This window comes from Oncorhynchus gorbuscha, linkage group LG17, assembly GCF_021184085.1.
Source record: "Oncorhynchus gorbuscha isolate QuinsamMale2020 ecotype Even-year linkage group LG17, OgorEven_v1.0, whole genome shotgun sequence".
NCBI lineage: Eukaryota > Metazoa > Chordata > Actinopteri > Salmoniformes > Salmonidae > Oncorhynchus > Oncorhynchus gorbuscha.
Window position 1 is genome coordinate 9,064,821 of NC_060189.1, and position 24,620 is coordinate 9,089,440.

The following is a 24,620-nucleotide window of genomic DNA, read 5'->3' on the forward strand; positions in this document are numbered from 1 at the left end:
CACATACCTATATAGACATAAATATACATATATATATACATACACATACCGATATATATACACATATATACATACACATACCTATATAGACATAAATATACATATATACATACACATACCTGTATAGACATAAATATACACATATATACATACACATACCTATATAGACATATATACATACACATACCTATATAGACATACATGTTTTTTTAAAGAATATACCTTTATTATTATTCCCCGCAAACCCTTCCGCCGATCCTCCCATTGGAGTAAACTAGTCCGCCCCATCCCGGATCCGGGATCGTGACTACAGCCTCAAGCTCATTACCATAACGCAAAATTAGCAAATATGTAATATAGATAGAATATAATATAGAAATAAATATGCCTATCCTCAAGCTTATCCTTTTCTTAACAATCCTGTCGTCTCAGATTTTCAAAATATGCTTTAGAACCAGAGAAAATCAATAATTTGTGTAAGAGTGGTGATAGCTAGCTTAGCATTTAGCGTTAGCATTTAGCACGCAACATTCACAAAAACCAGCAAAGGGATCAAATAAAATAATTTACCTTTGAAGAACTTCAGATGTTTCAATGAGGAGACTCTCAGTTACATAGCATATGTCCAGTTTTTCCTGAAAGATGCTTGTGTAGGACACAACGTTCCGTTTTGTTACTATGCATTTGGCTACCGAAACTAACCGAAAATTCAGTCACCTAAACGTCAAACTTTTTTCCGAATTAACTCCATAATATCGACTGAAACATGGAAAACGTTGTTTGAATCAATCCTCAAGGTGTTTTGTCATATATCTCTTCATTGAAATCCCTTCCCTGGAAGCGTGCATTCTTCTCTGATTCGGATGGAAAAATACTGGTACCTGACTTTTGCGCACCAATTTCCACGCAGACACCGTGCGGGACACTTGGTAATTGTAGGCTCTTATGGTCAATCTTCCAATGATATGCCTACAAATACGTCACAATGCTGCAGACACCTGGGGGAAACGATAGGAAGTGTCCGTTCATTCCTGTCGCATTCACAGCCATATAAGGAGATCATGGAAAACGTGCCTCCAGAAATCCTGTTGATTTCCTGGTCACTCAAACATCTTGGTTTTGCCTGTAGATTTTGTTCTATGGCACTCACAGTGAAAATCTTTACAGTTCTGGAAACGTCAGAGTGTCTTCTTTCCAAAACTATCAATTCCAAGCATAGTCGAGCATCTTTTCGTGACAAAATATTGCGCTTAAAACGGGCATGTCTTTTTATCCAAAAATGAAATACTGCCCCTAGAGTCTTAACAGGATAAACACTTCTGCTTTTACCTTCAATTTCTACATCTTATACACACTCTACAGACACAGTCTACTTTACAATAGTTCCCTCTTGTTTGTTCTTAGTCCTTCCTCTATTTCTGATGTCCATCCAGTTTGATTTCTATTTGTAACTGTGCTATTTCACAAAAGTTCCGAACCTATATACATTCTACAGATCCCTTATGCCCTACATTGTTTATCTTGTTATTAGTCCCACCCTTCAGCTCCACTCAACCCCTCATATCTGTCTCTCAACATCATCCATTTCAGATTTCTACTTGCCATATATTTTTCAACTGTGCTGTGATGCTTCACAAAATAATTGAACCTTCCTATTCTCATAGCTTCTACAGATTGTAAATTAAAAATAAACATTTTTGCTAAAATAATTATTATATTATTGATTGATTGACTATGGCTTTTCAAATCACCCAGTATTGCTATCTGTATTGTTAGTTCTAGGCAAATGTTGCAATTCTTCAGCCATTCCTGGACCTGTGACCAAAAATGAGCTACATATGGACAATACCAAAATAAATGATCTAATGACTCTGCCTCCTCACAGCAGAATCTGCAGAGCTGGGAAGATTGTATCCCCCATATATATAACATTCTATTATTTGCAATAATTTTGTATTGTAATTTATATTGAAAAATGTGAAGTTTTGAATCCGGCGTTGTTTTGCGTCTCAATTCATAAACCATGTGCCATGGAATGGGTACATCGAAAATCTCTTCCCAACTATTTTCCAATTTTGCAATGTCCGGGAACTTGCAGGTGCCTTGGTGAAAGAGTGGGGTAACATCTCACAGCAAGAACTGGCAAATCTGGTGCAGTCCATGAGGAGATGCACTGCAGTACTTAATGCAGCTGGTGGCCACACCAGATACAGACTAACTTTTGGTTTTGACACATTATTCCATAGTCACGTCTTTGGAACTTGTTCAGTTCATGTCTCAGTTGTTGAATCTTGTTATATTCAAACAAATATTTACACATGTTAAGTTTGCTGAAAATAAACGCAATTGACAGTGAGAGGATGTTTCTTTTTTTGATGAGTTTACTAGCATCCTGTTGTCCAGGGTGGGTACTTGTACATCAAGCTGCCTCACGCTGCAGAAACAGGCTCCTGCTCCTATGAGCTCTTCCGGCTCACACAAGCCAAGGCTATTTACCTACTGACTTATCTACAGTACATTCATATGATCAAACCAGACTTTGAACATTCATTCTGTCCTGTTACTGCTTCAGTGACATAAAATGTCCCCCAGTTATTTTGCACAGACCTTCCCCCATGAAGTTAGATGAACAGGGCCCACAGGGGCCGACTGTGATGAAAAGCTTTAGAGAACACCTTGTTCTGTTTTCCTCGTGCTCATCCTCTGTCCACCAGGTCTTCATGCTTCTCCCTCAGTCCACCAGGTCTTCATGCTTCTCCCTCTGTCCACCAGGTCTTCATGCTTCTCCTTCTGTCCACCAGGTCTTCATGCTTCTCCCTCAGTCCACCAGGTCTTCATGCTTCTCCCTCAGTCCACCAGGTCTTCATGCTTCTCCCTCTGTTCACCAGGTCTTCATGCTTCTCCCTCAGTCCACCAGGTCATCATGCTTCTCCCTCTGTCCACCAGGTCATCATGCTTCTCCCTCTGTCCACCAGGTCTTCATGCTTCTCCCTCAGTCCACCAGGTCTTCATGCTTCTCCCTCAGTCCACCAGGTCTTCATGCTTCTCCCTCTGTCCACCAGGTCTTCATGCTTCTCCCTCTGTCCACCATGTCTTCATGCTTCTCCCTCTGTCCACCAGGTCTTCATGCTTCTCCCTCTGTCCACCAGGTCTTCATGCTTCTCCCGCTGTCCACCAGGTCTTTTTGCTTCTCCCTCAGTCCACCAGGTCTTCATGCTTCTCCCTCAGTCCACCAGGTCCTCATGCTTCTCCCGCTGTCCACCAGGTCATCATGCTTCTCCCTCTGTCCACCAGGTCTTCATGCTTCTCCTGCTGTCCACCAGGTCTTCATGCTTCTCCCTCAGTCCACCAGATCTTCATGCTTCTCCCTCTGTCCACCAGGTCTTCATGCTTCTCCCGCTGTCCACCAGGTCTTCATGCTTCTCCCTCTGTCCACCAGGTCATCATGCTTCTCCCTCTGTCCACCAGGTCTTCATGCTTCTCCCGCTGTCCACCAGGTCATCATGCTTCTCCCTCTGTCCACCAGGTCTTCATGCTTCTCCCTCTGTCCACCAGGTCTTCATGCTTCTCCCGCTGTCCACCAGGTCTTCATGCTTCTCTCTTACTGTGGATAGCAGGTGTGTGTGTGTGTGTGTGTGTGTGTGTGTGTGTGTGTGTGTGTGTGTGTGTGTGTGTGTGTGTGTGTGTGTGTGTGTGTGTGTGTGTGTGTGTGTGTGTGTGTGTGTGTGTGTGTGTGTATATATATATTCTACATCTTGGTTTAAAATGTCCGGTCGATCTTCCTTGAAAGCCCCGTGGTCCTCCGCCAGCTCCCATCGGGTTTTAGGCGCGTTAACTGTCACATTATTCTGCCCGCGCCCACATGCGGACATGACCCCTTATTTACGAGAGAACAGATTCTCAGGTTACACCAGAGCCCAGAGGAGAAATTAAGTTATATGTACAGGCACCACAGCTGCTCTGTGGCCTGCTGTCCTGACTGTCAAAATGGAACTGTCTTTGTCATAGATATTAGATACCAGACTTACGCTCTGCTTGTCTATGATTTGAAGTCTCTCTGAATAATACTGCCTATGATTGTAATAAGGCGAAATGACTTACATTTATGTTTGAGTGCCAGTCTGTTTGTGCCATCATGCCAACTCCTTTTCCATCATTTTCATGCTAAAAATGTTTGTCTTGACAATGACAGCATACAGCAATGGATTTGTTATTTCTTTGTTTTACCTTTTATTTATTCACGGGGCCAATTGAGACTCATTCTGAATGGTGCCCTGACAACAACACATGCTCAAATCAAATGAATGAAATAAAAAAGCAACCAAAACAACCTACAGCACATATAAACTACATTTCAACAACACAAATACATTATTAAAATCAACCAAAACAACCTACAGCACATATAAACTACATTTCAACAACACAAATACATTATTAAAGTCAACCAAAACAACCTACAGCACATATAAACTACATTTCAACAACACAAATACATTATTAAAATCAACCAAAACACTCGCAAACCTCACTGAATTCATTCCTCATTTTAAACGCCCCTATTGGCACCAGGGATTCAAGATGTCATGTGGTTAGTAAATGATTCCAAACACGGGAACGCTAAAACTATGGGCTGGTTTACCTCGGTTGGTAGAGATACAAGGGACCTCAGGAGTTAACCAACCCTGTGTGTTTGGTGCCTTGTATTTGCATACTTTTTATAACAGAGAAGTGAGACACTCAGTGGCCAGTTTATTAGGTACACCCATCTAGTACTGGGTAGGACTCCCCTTTGCCTCCAGAACAGCCTCGGGGCTCGGAAACGTTGCTCAATTGGTATCAAGGGACCGAACGTGTGCAAGGAAAATAATCCCCAAACCATTACACCACTGCCACCAGTCTGTACCGTTGACACCAGGCAAGATGGGGCCATGGACTCATGCTACTTACGCCAAATCCTTTAAAAAAAAATGTACCCCAAAGATAACAAGTGATAGACAACAATACAGATAAAAACGTATAAATAAAAACGGTGTGCAGGTGTGGTTGAAAGCACAAGAACTGATATAAAAACCACAGCAAACAAACAAATTATTTACAAGACATAAGTACCCAAATAAAAAGCTTTGTTAAAACAGAAAATGAAATGTACATATGAATTGATCAGTAATCACACAAAAAAAAAAATATATATTTGTTTTGTTGAAATGTGTGTGTTTATGTGAGTGTGTGAGAGTTAGGCTATAAGGAGGAGACTACTGAGTAGTTTGGTTCATCAGCTTGACCCCCGGTCTTTACGGAGGAGATTACAGAGTAGTTTGGTTCATCAGGCTGACCCACAGTCTTTATGGAGGAGACTACTGAGTAGTTTGGTTCATCAGCTTGACCCCCGGTCTTTATGGAGGAGATTACAGAGTAGTTGGGTTCATCAGGCTGACCCCCGGTCTTTACGGAGGAGATTACTGAGTAGTTTTGTTCATAAGCTCCATTATTTGCCTGTTTGTGGCCCGCCTGTTAGCTGGCACGATTCGTGCCATTCTCCTTCTCCTTCAAGCTGTTTTTGCCCACAGGACTGCAGCTGACTGGATGTTTTTTGTTTGTCGCACCATTCTCTGTAAACCCTTAGACACTGTCGTACGTGAAAAGCCCAGGAGGCCGGCTGTTTCTGCGATACTGGAACTGTCGTGCCTGGCACTGAGGATCATACCACGCTCAAAGTCGCTTAGATCACTAGTTTTGCCCATTCTAACGTTCAATCGAACAGTAACTGAATGCCTCGATGCCTGTCTGCCTGCTTTATAAAGCAAACTACGGCCACGTGACTCACTGTCTGTAGGAGCGAACCATTTTAGTGAATGGGGTTCACTAAAATGGCCACTGAGTGTATGTTTGCAAGAGCGCAAACGGATCTGGGACCAAGAGCACAAACAGATCTGGGAACAGTTTACTCAGGCTTTCCACAGTTAACAATATATTACTACATACTGTACTTAAGATAAAAGGCTTGAGGAACCCTACGACATTGGTTGGGTAGTAGTAGTAGTAGTACTACAGTATACGACTGGATCTCATCTGTAGAGCTTCATTTAATCTTCTACAAGTGGGTCACCGGACCACAATGTTCCACCATGTTATCCCATTTCTCATGTACACACACACACACACACACACACACACACACACACACACACACACACACACACACACACACACACACACACACACACACACACACACACACACACACACACACACAATCTATGGGTTAAAAACAAACTGCTCCTTCCATTACCAAGGGTTGCCACCTCATTCATCTCCAATACCAAATTATTCATTACCATGTTTAAAAAAAAAACTCAACAGACACTATTAAAGCTCAGCCAAGTTTATGAGACATGTTTCCACCAACACAAGTAAATATACTCCAATTTAGATGCACTCCTCCTTCTCTCCAACCCTTACGGGTTGGAGAGACCTTTTATGGTTTGACAGGAAGACAAAGTCATGGGGTAATAAACCGGGCCTCCTCCCTTAAGGTGACCTGACCTCAACCCCCTTGATGCCTAATCCAAAGCTCTTCCACCCGTATCACTTATAGCAATCATATGACTGCCTCCCCTCTTGTCAGCACATTCCAAAGCCATCTGGCTCCTACAGATAACCATTAACTTCTGATGTAAAAACCAGGTTCCATCACCCCTCAGATACTATAGTATTCCTTCTGATGTATCATGTCTCTAGTATAACAATGTTTCAAGTTTGAGAAGTCAGAACCCAGAATCTAAAACCACCAAAACCCTTAATACTTGTGTTTAACTAAGCTTGTTCGACCATAACACTGGCAACAATTCTCACTCAGAAAGCATACATTGTCACTCATAACACACTGATTATTTTTCAGAGTAAATAACCCACGGACACTAGAGAAGATTCAACTAAGTTTAATTCTTCCCAAAGGTTCTGTACAGCTGTATTCAGACAACCCAACCTTTCTCTCCAACACAGTTATATAGATCCTACTTAAGAAACTCCCTCTCTCCAATCTTTACATGTATGGTTTAACAGGAAAAGAGTAACAAGATCCCAAACCCTTACTACTCCCTTCAGGTGACCTGTCCTCACCTCCTGACCTCAACCCCTCCTTCACCTAATCCACAGAGTTCCATCTGTCTCCCCTGTATCAACACAGTGCTCTGCTCCTGTCCCCCCAAAACATTCCACAGCTATCTGTCTTTCTACAGATATTCTATGCTTCTTCTCTATCATTTATTTAATATCTCAATGTTCAAAATGTCGAATCAAACACCAATATACATATGGAATTACATAAATGATAAACATTTTTCTTTGAGGTTTGAATGATTTTTCACATAAATCAGTATTTCATTAGAGAAAAAGAATAACACCTTTTCTCTTTATTGACTTGTACTAAAGTATATGTAACAAGAATGAATCAGAAATGCAGCAATTTGCTTCAATAGCCTTGATACTATTCTATATCGTTGCATATAGTAATTAAAAATAAATGTATTTCACCTTTATTAAACCAGGTAGGTCAGTTGAGAACAAGTTCTCATTTACAACTGTGACCTGGCCAAGATAAAGTAAAGCAGTGCGACAAAAACAACAACACAGAGTTACACATAAACAAACGTACAGTCAATAACACAATAGAAAGATCTATGTACAGTGTGTGCAAATGTAGAAGATTAGAGAGGTAAAGGCAATAAATAGGCCATAGAGGTGAAATAATTACAATTTAGCGTTAACACTGGAGTGATAGATGTGCAGATTATGATGTGCAAGTAGAGATACTGTGGTGCAAAAGAGCAAGAGGATAAATAACAATATGGGTGTGCTATTTACAGATTGGCTGTGTGCAGGTGCAGCAATTTAGTAAGCTGCTCAGACAGCTGATACTTAAAGTTAGAGAGGGAAATGTAAGACTTCAGCTTCAGTGATTTCTGCAATTCGTTCCAATCATTGGCAGCAGAGAACTGGAAGGAAAGGCAGCCAAAGGAAATTTTGGCTTTGGGGATGACCAGTGAACTATACCTGCTGGAGCAGTGCTATGGTTGGGTGTTGCTATGGTGACCAGTGAGCTGAGATAAGGCGGGGCTTTACCCAGCAAAGACTTACTGATGATCTGGTGGCAGTGGGTTTGGCTACGAATATGTAGTGCGGGCCAGCCAACGAGAGAATACAGGTCGCAGTGGTGGGTAGTATATGGGGCTTTGGTGACAAAACGGATGGCACTGTGATAGACTACATCCAGTTTGCTGAGTAGAATGTTGGAGGCTATTTTGTAAATGACATCCCCGAAGTCAAGGATCGGTAGAACAGTCAGTTTTATGAGGGTATGTTTGGCATCATGAATCAAGGAGGCCTTGTTGCAAAATAGGAAGCTGATTCTAGATTTAATTTTGTATTGGAGATGCTTAATGTGAGTCTGGAAGGAGAGTTTACAGTCTAACCAGACACCTAAGTATTTGTAGTTGTCCACATATTCTATGTCAGAACCATCCAGAGTAGTGACGCTAGTCAGGCGGTTAACAATCGGTTGAAGAGCATGCATTTAGTTCGGCATTGAGATGCCACGGAAGGAGTGTTGTACGGCATTGAAGCTCGTTTGGAGGTTTGTTAACAGTGTCCAAATAAGGGCCAAATGTATACAGAATGGTGTCGTCTGCGTAGAGGGGGATCAGAGAATCACCAGCAGCAAGAGCGACATCACTGATATATATAGAGAAAAGATTCGGCCCGAGAATTGAACCCTGTGGCACCCCCATAGAGACTGCCAGAGGTCCGGACAACTGGACCTCTGATTTGACACACTGAACTCTATCTGAGAAGCAGTTGGTGAACCAGGCGTTTGAGAAACCAAAGCTATTGAGTCTGCCGATAAGAATGCGGTGATTGACAGAGTCGAAAGCCTTGGCCAGGCCCATGAAGACGGCTGCACAGTACTGTTTTTTAAAATGATGGCGGTTATGATATCATTTAGGACTTTGAGTGTGGCGGAGGTGCACCCATGACCAGCTTGGTAATCAGATTGTATAGTGGAGAAGATACGGTGGGATTCAAAATGGTCAGGGATCTGTTTGTTAACTTGGCTTTCGAAGATTTTAGAAAGGCAGGGCAGGGCAGTTTACATACACCTTAGCCAAATACATTTAAACTCAGTTTTTCACAATTCCTGACACTAAATTCTAGTAGAATTCCCTGTCTTAGTTCAGTTAGGATCACCACTTAAATTAAGAATGTGAAATGTCATAATAATAGTAGAGAGAAGTATTTATTTCAGCTGTTTTTTCTTTCATCACATTCCCAGTGGGTCGGAAGCTTACATACAGTGGGGCAAAAAAGTATTTAGTCAGCCACCAATTGTGCAAGTTCTTCCACTTAAAAAGATGAGAGAGGCCTGTAATTTTCATCATATGTACACTTCAACTATGCCAGATAAAATGAGAGAAAAAAATCCAGAAAATCACATTGTAGGATTTTTAATGAATTTATTTGCAAATTATGGTGGAAGATAAGTATTTGGTCACCTACATACAAGCAAGATTTCTGGCTCTCACAGACCTGTAACTTCTTATTTAAGAGGCTCCTCTGCCCTCCACTTGTTACCTGTATGAATGGCACCTGTTTGAACTTGTTATCAGTATAAAAGACACCTGTCCACAACCTCAAAATATCACACTCCAAACTCCACTATGGCCAAGACCAAAGAGCTGTCAATGGACACCAGAAACAACATTGTAGACCTGCACCAGGCTGGGAAGACTGAATCTGCAATGAGTAAGCAGCTTGGTTTGAAGAAATCAACTAAGGGAGCAATTATTAAAAAGGGAAGACATAGAAGACCACTGATAATCTCCCTCGATCTGGGGCTCCACGCAAGATCTCACCCCGTGGGGTCAAAATGACTTTGTTGTCCTTAAGCCATTTTGCCACAACTTTAGAAGTATTCTTGGGGTCATTGTCCACTTGGAAGACCCATTTGCGACCAAGCTTAATTTCCTGACGAGCGTCTTGAGATGTCCTTCCTGCAGCAAAGCACCCCCACAACATGATGCTGCCACCCCCGTGCTTCACGGTTGGGATGGTGTTCTTTGGCGTGCAAGTCTCCCCCTTTTTCCTCCAAACATAATGATGGTCATTATGGCCAAACAGTTCTATTTTTGTTTCATTAGACCAGGTGACATTTCTCCAAAAAGTACAATTTTAGTCCCCATGTGCAGTTGCAAACTGTAGTCTGGCTTCTTTTTGGCGGTTTTGGAGCAGTGGCTTCTTCTTTGCTGAGCAGGCTTTTAGGTTATGACGATATAGGACTTGTTTTACTGTGGATATAGATACTTTTGTACCGGTTTCCTCCAGCATCTTCACAAGGTCCTTTGCTGTTGTTCTGGGATTGACTTGCACTTTTCGCACCAAAGTACGTTCATCTCTAGGAGACAGAACACGTCTCCTTCCTGAGCGGTATAACAGCTGCGTGGTCCCATGGTGTTTATACTTGCATACTATTGTTTGTACAGATGAATGTTTTACCTTCAGGCATTTGTAAATTGCTCCCAAGGATGAATAAGACTTGTGGAGGTCTCCATTTTCTCATGATATCAAGCAAAGATGCACTGAGTTTGAAGGTAGGCCTTGAAATACATCCACAGGTACACCTCCAATTGACTCGAAATATGTCTATCAGAAACTTCTAAAGCCATGACATCATTTTCTGGAAATTTCCAAGCTGTTTAAAGGCACAGTCAACTTAGTGTATGTAAACCTCTGACCCACTGGAATTGTGATACAGTGAATTTTCTGTCTGTAAACAACTGTTGGAAAAATTACTTGCGTCATGCACACAGTAGATGTCTTAACCAACTTGCCAAAACTATAGTTTGTTAACAAGAAATTTGTGGAGTGGTTGAAAAACACGTTTTAATGACTCAAACTTAAGTGTATGTGAACTTCTGACTTCAACTGTACATGTCAGTACATACACACATGAAAAGATAAACAACGTCCTTGACTCCACCTTATATAAACTTAAAATCGGGTGCTGGATCCTCATATATATAATCCAAAGAACAGAATTAGGACAGCCCTACTGTAAATAAAGTTAAATTGACATATTGTTATTGCCGCACAAACATTTTTGGGGTATGAGCCCTTCTTCAGAGTGAAAGGCAATGACAATCAATGTCAAAACAACAAGATCTCACAGGTTGCGCATCATTTTAAATTCCCAGTCAGTATCGACCCAATCCAGAGATCCCAGCAGAGGGCGCTGTAGGGGAAACATGACCATCAAATAAAGATATACACACAATTCCAATACATTATGATGTCCTTACCTAAATGTTCTGCCTATTTAGAACCTACTAATGCATTACCAAAGCTGGGGTCATTTGTGTAATATGTGCCAATGTCTATTAACCACTTCCTTGATCGACCTTGAAATGGGACTGTATGTGGACAGCTACGTTTCTGAGGGAGGAGAGGGATTCCTTTGACGTGGTTGCAATAATGCATTCTGCTCAGTTTGTCTTACTCTATTAAGACAATTGCCCAATAATTCGTCTTTATACCCTCTTCTTTTGAATCACTCACATAAATCTTTGGCATGTACATCAAATGATAAATCAGAGTCACAAATACGCCTAATGCCAAGGAGTTGGCTATATGGTGTCATGATTTAATATAATAATAATAATAATAATAAAATAATATATGCCATTTAGCAGACGCTTTTATCCAAAGCGACTTACAGTCATGTGTGCATACATTCTACGTATGGGTGGTCCCGGGGATCGAACCCACTACCCTGGCGTTACAAGCGCCATGCTCCACCAACTGAGCTACAGAAGGACCTCTTGGGTAAGGATCATAGGCGCCAGATTCCCCCCCCCTCTCTCACCACAGTTTTATGACGGTCGTAAATACCTACAACTCCCTCTCCCACTTTGCAGAAATGGAAGTTAAAAATCCCTTTGTTACCACAGAGAGAGACTTTGCAGTACAGTAACATCAAAAGGTTGAATAATGAAAGAATATTTCTGTAATCCAATCAGTTGGAATGGTCCGTGGGTACTTAAAGAACAACTATGTCAGATCAGTTGTTGTTTTGGGATCTCATTAAGGACGGTGTAACAACATAAAATGTATCTCTAAATGTATATACTTCCCAGTTGTCAGGTTTACATCCAAATGTTGTGGAACTTATAGGATTAAATTTGAAACTATTTGTGAGAAGATGACATGTGATGTAAGCCTTCTAAATGAGAATTGTTTTTCATATAAACGTACTACCCACTCAGTGACCACACCCACGTGAGCACAGACATTATGTCGGCGTCATGGAACGCCCCCTTTTGCCAGAGTACATAAAACCCCTCCTAATGAAATTTACAGTAGACCAAGCAGGCGGACGGTGTTGAACCGGACATCACGAATGGTTACAATCTACGGGTCCAGAAAAACGTGGAGTGTGGCTGCACGTTGAAATGGTTGGAATTTAAATGAGACAGCATGAGCTGAACGGTACAAAATGGTTAGAAACTCAAACTCTCTCGAAGACGAAGAAGACTACACAGTAACATTCAGTCTGAAGCTGTTTAAGTACTTTAGTCTAGTAAAACTCGACCGAGAACCACCGGGTTGTACTCTGCAAGAACCATTCTGCAGCTACAAAGGACATGGTGACCTCTGGTGGACAACTAGAGACTTACACAACCAGATACTTTGTGTTGAATTACTCCCCATAGATGGATCGAGTGTTTTCAACAGAGAGACAGCAAAGACATACACACATAAATAGGTACATTGCAATTCTTTCGAATGAGCGGCCATTCATTTGCAAAGTATTCACATTTCCATGAGCATAGTTATCAGCTGTATACACGACAGTGGAATTCCTTTGTCTCTTATTACTGGCCACCCATTACAAACCTGACTGCAACTCTTTGTTAAGGGTTTCAGTGACTTCATTAGCTGTGGTTGCTGATGCATATATGGTTGAATCATCAGCATACATGGACACACACTTTGTTTAATGGTAAAATTAGAAAAGAGTAGAGGGCCTAGAGAGCTGCCCTGCGGTACACCACACTTTACATGTTTGACATTAGAGAAGCTTCCATTAAAGAAAACCCTCTGAGTTCTATTAGATATATTATCAATTTCTGTCAACCAATCATCAGTCATTTGTGTCAGTGCAGTACATGTTGAGTGCCCTTCTCTATAAGCATGCTGAAAGTCTTTTGTTAATTTGTTTACAGAGAAATACCATTGTATTTGGTCAAACACTATTTTTTCCAACAGTTTGCTTGGGTGGCAGAATGACTTTGGCTTCCCTCCAGGCCTGAGGACAAACACTTTCCTCTAGGCTCAGATTAAAGATATGACAGACAGGAGTGGCTATAGAGTCAGCTACCATCCTCAGTAGCTTTCCATCTAAGTTGTCAATGTCAGGAGGTTTTACAAAATTCTAACTTAAAATGATTTTCTTTCATTAATATTTTTTTTTATGCATAAGTATGATGGCTCACTGTTCCTTGTTGGCATTTCCTGCCTAAGTTTCCCCCTTGAAGTAATCATTAAAATGAAGTAATCATTCAAATACATGGTAACAATTAAAGGTGATGACTAAGCCATCTGATTCGATGAATGGTGGAGTTGAATGTCTTTCTGCCAATAATTTCATTTAAAGTACTCCAAATTGTTTTTCCATCATTCTTTATATCAATGATATTGGCTTCATAATATAGTTTATTAATATTTATTTTTTATTTAATTTCTCAATTTGCAGTAAGTCCGCCAGTCAGATGTGCAACAGGACTTATTAGCCACTCCTTTTGCCCCGTCTCTTTCAACCATTTTTAAATTCCTCATCAATGCATGGAGCCTGAACAGCTCTAACAGTCAGTTTCTTAACAGTTTCTTTATCAATAATTGGAAGAAGCAATTTCATCAAGTCATCCCTAAACACACTGTTTGATGCAACGTTGTTTTCACATCATTTCAATGAAATTACGTTGAACTAACATGGAATAGATGTTGAATTGACGTCCACATCAATGAATAAAAAGCTTTGTCCCAGTGTAAGGGATTTCCTCCTCTTCTTCCGAAGAGGAGAGGCGAAAAGGATCGGAGGACCAATATGCGGCGTGGTAAGTGTCCATGGTTCTTTTAATAAGAAATTGTACACATGAACAACTGAATACAAAAACAATAAACGTGGAATGAACGAAAGCCAAAACAGTACCGTGTGGTGAAAAACACAGACATGGAAACAAACACCCACAAACACACAGTGAAACCTAGGCTACGTAAGTATGATTCTTAATCAGAGACAACTAATGACACCTGTCTCTGATTGAGAACCATACTAGGCCGAAACATAGAAATCCCCAAATCATATAAAAACAAACATAGACTGCCCACCCCAACTCACGCCCTGACCAGACTAAATAATGACAAAACAAAGGAAATAAAGGTCAGAACGTGACACCCACATTCCATTTGTTTAGCTGAAGGTTTTTCCTTTAGACTTCACCTTATCGTCTCACAACCTTGTCATCCTGGCTCCCGTAACCCGACACCCCGGCAATGATAGACGCCAGAGTCATTCTTCTACGTCACTCCAGCGGAAATAGTTCTAACCTTTCTAACGTGACACACGAGACCCAGAGCCTCTCTAAGGTTTTGGGGGAATGTGAGCCGACCGTGGCCCAATTCGACATGTCCCCAGACTGGGAGAAGTAAAAAACATGAGCCCCATGCTCCCCGGCCTGGTCCACCTGCCAGGGCCAGATCTGGTTTCCCACCTGGACAGAACATAGTACAGCCGTCCGCATCGTCCGCCACTCTTCCCCCTCTCCTTTACCGGTCCGTCTGACACACGCTGTTTGTCTAAATCTCTACTATGTAAACATCTACACACAGCTGTTTTGGAGTGGTTATATCATCGAGCAAGTGCTGCCCTCTGTGACGGCTTGCTGAGTGCAACCTTGCAGGTTATTTGCTGATCGTTTGAAATATGTATAGACTTTTAACACTGCAGGTTGTTTTATATGATATGATGACCTTGCAAGCCAAACAGCAATCCAAATGTTCCATGTTTTCAATCAAATGTAATTTCATAATCTCATAATCTCAAACATGACGTTTTGACACATTTCATTTTAGCTGATGTACTGTACTAGGGCTGGGCGGTATACGGTATTTCAACTACCGGTATGGATGCTCTGACCGGTATGAATGCTCTGACCGGTATGGATGCTCTGACCGGTATGGATGCTCTGACCGGTATGGATGCTCTGACCGGTATGGATGCACTGACCGGTATGGATGCACTGACCGTTATGGATGCTCTGACCGGTATGGATGCTCTGACCGGTTTGGGTTTTTACTTTACCTTCTATACCGGTACTTCACTTAGCGCGTGTAATGTCAGTTTTTTTTAGTTTCTCCATTTTCTACTTGAGTCGTTTTTCTCCCTTCTGTTGCATGTCGTGTTCCACACGAGGCCCTACCCCCTGTCACTCAAAGAGAGAGCTGTTGCTCAACCACGGAGTCACAAACACTTCCTTGCCGGTCACAATGCTGCACAGTCAGATAGATGCAGTACGATGTTGGTGACATGCTGCTTTCCACAAGTGTTCTATAATTACACTTATAGTTTGTGTATCCCACTGTCTGCAAACTACTGTCTCCTAGTTTGTCTTTTCATAGCAAGTTGTGACTAAAATAAATCTTGTTAGCCGCTAATGCTAATTGACAGTTATCTGGCTAGCTAGCATGGTAAATGTACTAGTCAGAACAAGCGATCTGATACAGCCTGTTAGCAATGCTGGTGTAGGCCTAGATACGCATTTTGTTTGTGCAACTGTGTCGTCTAAATCAGAGAGCAATAGGTGAAGCATGAATGGGGTGGCAGGTAGTCTAGTTGTTAGAGCGGTGGACTAGTATTCCCGAGCTGACAAGGTACAAATCTGTTGTTCTGCCCCTGAACAAGGCAGTTTAACCCACTGTTCCTAGGCTGTCATTGAAAATAAGAATTTCTTAACTGACATGCCTAGATAAGTAAAGGTAAAATGAATATGTTAGCTAGCTACATGTGATGTGAGAGGTTGAACCAAAGCTTGTTGCCTGCCTTCTCGCCTTTGGGACAACAACTCCTATTGTTAAGGCGGAGAAATTAGCAAGGGGAGGACCATTCTCCTCAGTGAATTTCATAAAAATAGTGAAACATTAATAAAGTTATAATTTTTAAATAAAACTACATTAATTATATTCCCATCACCAAATAAAGAATTAATTATAGTTGAATTGAAAAATATAAAACAACCATAATGGAGAAAGCCCCATTGAAATCACTTATAATGTATGTGTTGCAACCCTAGAGTCATGAACTACTCATAAAGCACATTTATAACTTTTATTATTAAAAACCATAAAAATACCGCCCCAAATTTGAAAAATATCAGATGATATTTTGGTCATATCACCCAGCCCTATACTGTACCATTAGTATATGCTTGATAAATAGTCAAGAGACCAAAACACAGATCTCAGCAAAAACATAGACCATACAGGAGTCGAAGTGAGCTGGCCAGGCATCAAAACAGGTGTGACTCCTCAAAGCTCTACGCTGAGTTTCCAGGACGACAGTCAGAGGTGACACAGACAACTGCCATTGTTATGATGGTAGGCTTGGGAACAGACCAGCAGGCTTCAACTGCTGATGGAAAGAAAGTAGGGTTCTACAGTCCTGGGATTTAGTTTGGATGGATGGAGGTTTGCTGACACAACATTATCGGAGACGGAATTAACAACAGCTACCTTATTCCATCTTGCTGAGTCACTGAGAGAGAGAGTGAGTGTGTGTGTGTGTGTGTGTATAGCATGTCTAGTGTCTAGTGTGTAGCTCACAGAATATATGTTGTTTCTCTCCTATCTGTAGTTTCCTAATAATGGGTTCCAGTGTTTTAGGAAGAGGTCATGTCTTAAACAGCCCTCACGTTTGGTTGTCCTCTAATGCTTAAACCTGCCCAGTTTACAATCCATCAGTGAACTTCACACACCTAATGCATTTATCGACTTACCTGGTCCCTTACACTAAGGGGAAGTTATATATCTATATCTATATATATATACACACATATATATATTTATACATCTTAGTAGTAAAACAGAATGTATTGGTGTGTGTGTGATAGTCATATGCATGTGTGTATTTTTTCTCTGTGGTGTGTGTGCGTAATGTGTATGTTCATGCGCATGTGTGTTTGCATGTATGTGCGTGTATACTGTATGATGTTTGACGTGTACCAATTATAGAGCCTGTTCATCTATTTCATTCCTTACGCATGTTAATCTGCTGATGCTGCTCTATATTCTCCAGGTAATAACACACCACCACACAGATTAGCACATCAGCTATCTCCGGTACTATAGCAACTGCTAAGGTCTAGGCCAGCAATCGACATAAACTAACCCTGTTAGCATCAGCTATCTCAGGTCCTATTGCAACTGCCAGCCATCCACTTAAACTAACCCTGTTAGCATCAGCTATCTCCGGTCCTATAGCAACTGCTAAGGACTAGGCCAGCAATCAACTTGACTTGTTATGGCTGGGGGCAGTATTGAGTAGCTTGGATGAATAAGATGCCCAGAGTAAACTACCTGCTACTCAGGCCCAGTTGCTAATATGTGCATATCATTAGTAGATTTGGACAGAAAACACTGACGTTTCTGAAACTGTTTGAATGATGTCTGTGAGTATAACATAACTCATATGAGAGGCAAAAACCAGAGGCTATCTGAAAAAACATAGTATGGTAGTTGGTGGTGGTAGCCTAGCGGTTAACAGCGTTGGGTGAGTAACCAAAAAGGTTGCTGGTTTGAATCCCCAAGCTGGCAAGGTGGGAAAAGCTGCCGTTCTGCCCTTGAGCAAGGCAGTTAACCCCCTACAAAAACTGCTCCCTGGGCCCCGACGATCTGGACGTTGATTAAGGCAGCCCCGCACTGCTCTGATTCAGAGGGGTTGGGTTAAATGCGGAAAACACATTTTGATTGAATGCATTCAGTTGTGCAATTGACCAGGTATCTCACTTCCCTGCCCAAGTCTGATCCTATCCAAACAGGCAGCAAGGTTTGGGTTACTAAGGTTCCTCTACCAATGCCGATACAGGGTGTTAGTAGAGGAATGCATAGTAACACCCTGCACATGAGCGAGACAGAGGTCAAGTATGATATTGTTGGTGGCAATTCCTCAATATGGCAGAATCAGAACAGTACCCGTATCAGTTGCAGGTTGGCCATGAACCACCACAAGATGGACAGAGTATCCTTCACAAGCAGACACTGTATCACTATAACCAACAATAGCATCGCACATTTCCCCTCAATTCCTACCACCTCAACAAGCTCACAAATGTTTGTTCATAGAATGTAAATGGGAAAGTCACTTCTCAAAGACCCACTGGCTCCAGGTCATCTATAAATCTTAGCTAGGTAAAGCTCCGCCTTATCTCAGCTCACTGGTCACGATAACAACACCCACCCGTAGCACGCGCTCCAGCAGGTATATCTCACTGGTCATCCCCAAAGCTAACACCTCCTTTGGCAGCCGTTCCTTCCAGTTCTCTGCTGCCAATGATTGGAACGAATTGCAAAAATCTCTGAAGCTGGAGACTTATATCTCCCTCACTAACTTTAAACATCAGCTATCTGAGCAGCTAACCGATCTCTGCAGCTGTACACAGCCCATCTGTAAATAGCCCATCCAATCTACCTACCTCATCCCCATATTGTTTTTATTTACTTTTCTGCTCTTTTGCACAAGAATATCATCATACATCAATATACATCATCATCTTCACATCTATCACTCCAGTGTTAATTTGCTAAATTGTAATTACTTATTTTTTTCTATTCTGTTATTGACTGTACGCTTGTTTATTCCACGTGTAACTCTGTGTTGTTGTTTGTGTCGCACTGCTCTGCTTTGCTTTATCTTGGCCAGGTCGCAGTTGTAAATGAGAACTTGTTCTCAACTAGCCTACCTTGTTAAATAAAGGTGAAATAAATATACCAAAAATAACCAAAGGAGAACTTTTAGGGAACATTTTGTGCTAGCTCGGTAACATTCATATCTCAGTTATAGCTTAGAACACCATGCTGAAATATGAATGTTATTGACTGAATCACAGTGACCCATTCCGTGGTCCATCACAGCCTATAGTAGTTCAGTTAACCCAGATGCACAGCCTAAAGCAGAGCGGGATGATCAGGCATCTGTATATTACAGTTTTGTTCAATTGCTAACATGCATTGGTCAAAACTGAAGTCCCATTGTCAAAACTCTTCACACAGTCAAGGGAAACAGAATTGTATGTGGACCAAACTGTGAATCATTTTTCATTGTTTTCACACAAAATGCATTCAACGACCACATTCTCCAAAATCCATGAACTCTTTTCTCCTTCATACTCCACCACCTGCAAAACTATATACTTGAAGCACGTTTTCAAATGCTAACACACTGTTTCCAAAACTGTTAACACATTCTACACAGAATGATGGCAAAAAGTCATGCATTTCTGCAGTAACCAGACTGAAACATATAGAAAATCTCAGCAGAATATTTAATCATTATATATCCACCCCGATAAATCAGAAACAACTCCATGCCACTTCTAAAGAAAGCTGAGTATGTATTCACCATTGAGGTAGACGCTTACAGTTAAGCTTGCCCAGGGGTCCTGTTTTTAGTCTTGTTACCAAACATGGTACATCCACAGCTATGCATAATGTAAAGTACTGTAAAACTGTGGATTTACTGTATTTTAGAGAGAAATGGAGATGGAAACCAGGCAAACTGCACATAAATTAATCTTTGTGGATGAAGCTGGATTCAACCTGGCAAAAAAACGCTGCAAGGGAAGAAATGTGATTGGACAGAGAGCAACCGTGGATGTCCCAGGCCAGAGAGGGACTAACATCACAATGTGTGCAGCACTGTCCAATGATGGTTTGCTGTTACACAAACTACTCATTGGCCCCTACAATACAGAGAGGCTCATTTATTTTCTGGATGACCTGCATAATCGACTTGTGTCAGTGGAGGAAAGGGTCAAGAAACTCCCCTACCTTCGTTGTTGTGTGGGATCATGTGGCATTCCACCACTCTGCTGCAGTCACAGACTGGTTTGCTGCACATCCCAGGATATCAGTACTATTCCTGCCTCCATACTCCCCCTACCTAAACCCCATCGAGGAGTTTTTCTCGGCGTGGAGGTAGAAGGTTTATGACCACCATCCACATGACCAGATGTCCTTACTGGATGCAATGAATGCAGGGTGTGGAGACACTTCTCCTGAAGACTGACAGGGTTGGATTAGACATTCCAGAAGATCCTTCCCAAGATGCATCACCAGAGAAGACATAAGATGTAATGTTGATGAGAACTAGTGGCCAAATGCAAAAGAGACGGAGAACTAGAACCCTCACAGTACTGTACAATACGAGTGATTATACTATACATGTTGATGAGAACTAGAACCCTCACAGTACTGTACAGTATAGTATGAGTGATATACTATACATGTTGATGAGACTAGAACCCTCACAGTACTGAACAGTATGAGTGATTATACTATACATGTTGATGAGAACTAGAAACCTCACAGTACTGTACAGTGTGAGTGATTATACTATACATGTTGATGGTTTTATTTTATTATTATTGTAGCCCTGGAATTTTAAGAATTCATTTTTTTGTTTCAACTTTTTATTTTTCACATGTAAATTACTATCTGCAAAGTGATATAAAACAATCAAGGCTATTGAAGCAAACTGCTGCATTTCTGATTCATTCTTGTTACATATACTTTAGTACAAGTCAATAAAGTGAAAAGGTGTTATTCTTTTTCAACAATGAAATACTGATTTATGTGAAAAAGCATTCAAACCCCAAAGAAAAACGTTTATCATTTATGTAATGCTCCCTATTGTTAGTGTTTTTAGGTCAGTGTGTTAAGTATGCTTTCTGAATGAGAATTGTTGCCAATGTTATGGTTGAACGAGGTAATTTTGAGACATGTATGACATGTTTTAGTGGTTTGAGTGAGTTTTAGAGGTGAGATTAACTGTTTGTCCAAGATGCAGGTTGGTAATTCAGACTGTGAAGTGTTTTGTTGGTAATGCAGACTGTGTGAAATGTTTTGTTGATAATGCAGACTGTGTGAAGTGTTTTGTTGATAATGCAGACTGTGAAGTGTTTTGTTGGTAATGCAGTAATGTAGTGAAGTGTTTTGTTGGTAATTCAGTAATGTAGTGAAGTGTTTTGTTGGTAATGCAGTAATGTAGTGAAGTGTTTTGTTGGTAATGCAGACTGTGAAGTGTTTTGTTGGTAATGCAGACCGTGTGAAGTGTTTTGTTGGTAATGCAGACTGTGAAGAGTTTTGAAAAAGTGGCTTCAGTATTGACCGATGCTTGTAAAAACGGTCATTTTTATTTTACCTTTATTTAACTAGGCAAGTCAGTTAAGAACAAATTCTTATTTTCAATGACGGCCTTGGAACAGTGAATAGAGACACACAGGGAACAGATGAGATGAACCAACGGCAAGCTGCCTGGGAGAGATGAGCTCAATCAGAGCCTTCCCTAACCCCGTTCGTTCCCCACTAATCCCCCCCCCCCTCACCTAATGTCCTCTTGTCCCCAGGACGTGCCAGAAACCAGGATTAGTTCAGATCTGTCTGCCATCCTCCCCCAAAGTCAGCCCATTCGCTCCCCTTTCTCTCTCTCCCCCCACAGATGTTTTTGAAGGCTGCACTCAGATCAGTCTCAGTACAGATTAGACCGATCGGGGTAGTAGGATGAGGGGTTGTGGTTTTTCCGATGACATAAAAAAATGTGCACTTGCATAACATGCACAACAAACAAGGCAAGCATAAACATAGGCTAGTCTGCCAAGAAGTGGGACGTCTGCGTTGCATGATGTTACGCTCATCCTCAGGCAAGATGTGCTAGTAGGGTTTTGGGAGTCTGTGGTGAAGAGTTATATGCAGAGCTCAGGTGCTGCAGGGGAGAACGTGGACTTGGAGATGAGCTGCTGTTTATCAAGACAAGGTGGTATGAGCCTGTCTGTTCTGTTTACCTTACCTTTCCCCTTAGGTCAAATACCTTTGGGTGCTTATCTATACTCTTTCTCTCTGCGCGCGCGCGCGTATGCGTGCGGGGTTGGAACCGATCCAGGGAACAGAAAAAAAATAAGAAAAAAAAACACACAGCAACGTGCCTATGCAAAGCCCTCACTCTGTCACTCAGAAATGTATTGCACATTCATACTAAACCTATGACAATGTTTGTATTGGTAGTGGTATGATTTGGGATTATGCTGGTTCATTGTTTAGCGAGCTAAACAAAAGACTCCACTTTGCCAGATGACAACAGTGCATTAAGAAAGGATTCAGACCCCTTCTCTTTTTCCGCATTTTCTTACATTACAGCCTTATTCTAAAATCGCTTAAATAAATACAAATCTTTATCAATCTACACATAGTACCCCACTTTAGCAAATGTATAAAAAAATGTAAAACAGAAATACCTAATTTACATTATTATTCAGACCCTTTGCTATGAGACTCGAAATCGAGCTAAGGTGCATCCTGTTTCCATTGATCATACTTGAGATGTTTCTATAACTTCATTGGAGTCCAACTGTGGTAAATTCAATTGAATACGTTTGGAATCACCAAGACTCTTCCTAGAGATGGCCGCCCAGCCAAACTTTGCAATCGAGGGAGAAGAGCCTTGGTCGGGGAGGTGACCAAGTACCCGATGGTCACTCTGACAGAGCTCCAGAGTTCCTCTGTGGAGATGGGGAGAACCTTCCAGAAGGACAACCATCTCTGCAGCACTCCACCAGGCCTTTATGTTAGAGTGGCCAGAAAGAAGCCACTCCTCAGTAAAAGGCGCATGACAGCCCGCTTGGAGTTTGCCAAAACTCACCTAAAGATTCTTAGACCATCAGAAACAAGATTTTAATAAATTTGCAAAATGTTCTAAAAACCTGTTTTTGCTTTGTCATTAAGGGCTATTGTGTGTAGATTGACACAATTTTAGAATAATGCTGCAACGTAACAAAATGTGGAAAAAGTCAAGAGATCTGAAAACTTTCCAAATGCACTATATGTGACCCGTCAAATTAGCCAGGTGTGTCTGGGGGTGATTACAGCCATCTATTGTATTTCATGAACATGTGTACATGTAGACGTATCTGGGCTTGGTTGTAGCATTTCCTTCACCTGACCCATCAATTTAGACCAGTGTGTCAGGTAGTGTATACGTCATCTAATAATTATGAAATATTTTCACCTGGACACTTTCTGTTTTTTTGATATTGCTTTTATGCAAGAAACCATTTCACTGTAGCGTTTACACCTTCTGTATCTTGTGCATGTGACAAATAAACTTAGATTTGATTTGATATAGTGTGTTTATTTTTACCAGAGACAGTGAGACTGTGCAGAACATGACCTGCATAAGAGTCAGGTATAGGCCATATATATATATATTTCAGAGGTTTAAAAAGGGAAAGAAAGGAATGATATTAGCCATTACTTTTGGGGGATTCCAACCAGTTTGGAACTTTATGTTGCTGGTCGCAACAGTGGAACTGAATGGAAAAAATAAATACTTCTGTTCAGAATTTTTTTTTTAAATCCGACCCCTGTTGTGCAGACATGTGCACAATGTTGATGTTTTCTGAGAACATGGCAGCATTACCTTGTACTTTGACTCATAGTATAGGATCTCTGTTCAGACTGATTAACTGTACTAAGGAAAGACGTAGGATAACGGAATCTTAATAAGTTATTGTTCTGGGACGGCATGTGCTGGGCTCTGTGCTGTACAACAGGCTACAATGGTTGGCAAATGGCCTCAATCCCCAATGACAGTCTGTGGATAGGAAACACGTGGCTAAGGAATCTGAAAGGGTTCAGTGGGAAAGCCATGGCTTTGACCACCATCTGTGTGGCATTTAAAGTAAACACTGGCACTTTCTAATGTCAAGGCTTTAGGCATCTCAGTACCATCTGCCTCCATGACTGTTGTATTCGATGCATGCGCTCTTATGTATCTGGCACACCAGCAATGCTGAAAGGGAGGTCAGACTCTGACACTGCGTGTAAACTGCTCCTCTCTTCTGTTCTGTGCTCTTCCACATGTTCAATTCAACAACCCCCCCTCCTATAAAGCCCCTGCTTTTAAGAATGTAACTTGCATAGGTCTACTAAAATGGATCAGTGATGCGACTGCGAGATGTTGTCTATAGCGCATACAGTAAAAACAAAAGTCTGCCCCCCATCTCCCCCTCTCGTCCACACTTCAGCAAACCCACACACGTCAATCAATGGCACGGAGGGCATCCATGCGCATTCAGGGCGTGCATTTTGATGAGCTGCGGTTTCATTGATAAAAAAAACCCAAGGGTGAACGTAAGCAAGACAGGCACTTTGGGACATGCAGAAACAACGGGTCTTTGAGTATGAACAGACAAAAAATGAAGGAATATTAAAAGTTTTTTCACAAACAGACAAAATTCTGA

The 24,620-nt window shown here is 41.4% G+C and overlaps 1 protein-coding gene across 5 annotated transcripts in view; it reads right to left on the minus strand.

The window, feature by feature from the left end:
• LOC124001290 (calcipressin-3-like) overlaps positions 1–24,620 on the minus strand; it is a 77,126-nt gene that overhangs the window by 27,950 nt on the left and 24,556 nt on the right. The window lies entirely within an intron of this gene.